We start from the raw sequence: 2,500 nt of genomic DNA on the forward strand, positions 1-2,500 counted from the left end.
CCGTCAGCTGCCTCAGGAGTCCCACAAGCCAACCAGGCCAGGTAGGACTCCTTCTTCAGCTTGACGGCATCCCTTACTTCCGGTTTCCACCACCGGGTTCGGGGATTGCCGCCTCGACAGGCACCGGAGACCTTACTGCCACAGCTCCGAGCGGCCGCTTCGACAATGGAGGTGGAGAACATGGTCCACTCGGGCTTAATATCTCCGGCCTCCCTCGGGATCTGGTCAAAGCTCCGCCGGAGGTGGGAGTTGAAGATCTCTCTGACAGGAGGCTCGGCCAAACGTTCCCAGCAGACCCTCACAGTACGCTTGGGTCTGCCGAGTCTGTCCAGCTTCCTCCCCCGCCATCGGATCCAACTCACCACCAGGTGGTGATCAGTTGACAGCTCCGCCCCTCTCTTTACCCGAGTGTCCAAGACATACGGCCGCAGGTCAGATGAAACGACCACAAAGTCGATCATCGACCTACGGCCTAGGGTGTCCTGGTGCCACGTGTACTGATGGACACCCTTATGCTTGAACATGGTGTTCGTTATGGACAAACTGTAACTAGCACAGAAGTCCAATAACTGAACACCGCTCGGGTTCAGATCAGGGGGGCCGTTCCTCCCAATCACGCCCCTCCAGGTGTCACTGTCGCTGCCCACGTGTGCATTGAAGTCTCCTAGTAGAACGACGGAGTCCCCAGTCGGAGCACTGTCCAGCACCCCTCCCAGAGACCCCAAGAAGGCCGGGTACTCTATACTGCCGTTTGGCCCGTAGGCACACACGACAGTGAGAGACCTATCCCCGACCCGTTGGCGCAGGGAAACGACCCTCTCGTTCACCGGGGTAAACTCCAACACATGGCGGCTGAGCTGGGGGGCTATAAGCAAACCCACACCAGCCCGACGCCTTTCACCATGGGCAGCTCCAGAGTTGTAAAGAGTCCATCCCCTCTCGAGGAGTGTGGTTCCAGAGCCCAGGCCGTGCGTAGAGGTGATCCCGACTATCTCTAGTCGGAACCTCTCAACCTCACGCACAATCTCAGGCTCCTTCCCCGCCAGCGAGGTGACATTCCACGTCCCTAGAGCTAGCTTCCGTGTCCAGGGATCGGGTTGTCGAGGCCTCCACCTTTGACTGCTGCCCGATCCTCTTAGCACCGGCCCCTTACGGTCCCTCCTGCAGGTGGTGAGCCCACTGGAAGGCGGCCCCACGTCGCTCCTTCGGGCTGAGCCCGGCCGGACCCTGTGGGGGAAGTCCCGGCCACCAGGCGCTCGCATACGAGCCCCAACCCCGGGCCTGGCTCCAGGGTGGGGCCCCGGCTGCGCCATACCGGGCGACGTCACGGTCCCTGATGTAGTATCTCTCATAAGGGGTTTTGAACCGCTCTTAGTCTGACCCGTCGCCCAGGACCTGTTTGCCTTGGGAGACCCTACCAGGGGCATATAGCCCCGGACAACATAGCTCCTAGGGTCATTCGAGTACTCAAACCCCTCCACCACGTTAAGGTGGCAGTTCAAGGAGAGGGGAAATGTACCGTTTCAAGTAAAAAATAAAATAAAATAAGGGCTTTAAAAAAAAGTTGGGACGAAGTAAAAGTCTGGAAAAAGTGCGTGTTATTTAACTGAAACAGTTGGAGACACGTATTAACTAACGAGGATCATTGACAGCAGGTCAGTAAGATGATGGGGTATAAACAGTGTATGTCAGAGAGGCAGAGTGTCTCAGAAGTAAAGATGGGCGGAGCTTCACCAGTCTGTGAAAGACTGCGTCTACAAACTGTGGAACAATTTCGCCATAATGTTTCTCAACATCAGATTACATAACAGTTGAACATCATCTTTTACAAACCATATTATTATCAAAAGTCTGGAGAAATCTCGAGGGACATGGGCGAAAATCAATATTGGATCTTCAGGGGCCACTGCGTTTAAAACCTTCATAATTCTGTAATTGAATCACTGCATGGGCTCATTAACATCTTGCAGTTTGCAGGTCATCCACAAATGCAGGTTAAATCTCTCCTTTCATGTAAAGGAGAAGGCATGTGTGAAACATCACCATCTTCTCTGGCCAAATTTCATTTAAAATCTACTGAGGCACAGTGGAAAACTGTTCTGTGGTCAGACAAATCAAAATGTTTTATTTATTTTTGGAAGCCATGGACACCACGTCCTCCGGACTAAAGTGTATTTGAGCAAGATAATGCTAACTGCATACTGCATCTATTACAACAGCATGACTTTGTAGTAGAAGAGTCCAGGTGCTGAATTGACCAGTCTGCAGTCTAGACCTTTTACCATCTGAAAACATTTGATGCAGCATGAAACGAAAAACACAACAAAGGAAACCCAGAACTGTTGAACAACTACAATCCTGTATCAGAGACATATGGGACAAATTCCTGTCCCAAAACTCCAGCAACTGGTCTCCTCAGTTCCCAGATGTTAATGGACAGATGTTCTGCTACACACTGGGAAACACAGCCCTGTCCCAACTTTTTTGAGACGTGATGCAG

The 2,500-nt window shown here is 52.4% G+C and overlaps 1 protein-coding gene across 2 annotated transcripts in view; it reads left to right on the forward strand.

Annotated features, from left to right (window-relative positions):
- The window catches only part of atp6v0a2b (ATPase H+ transporting V0 subunit a2b), a 21,890-nt gene that overhangs the window by 9,001 nt on the left and 10,389 nt on the right, over positions 1-2,500 (forward strand). The gene's annotated exons all lie outside the window — the stretch shown is intronic.

This window comes from Silurus aristotelis (genome assembly GCF_946808225.1).
Source record: "Silurus aristotelis genome assembly, chromosome: 23".
Classification (NCBI taxonomy): Eukaryota; Metazoa; Chordata; class Actinopteri; order Siluriformes; family Siluridae; genus Silurus; species Silurus aristotelis.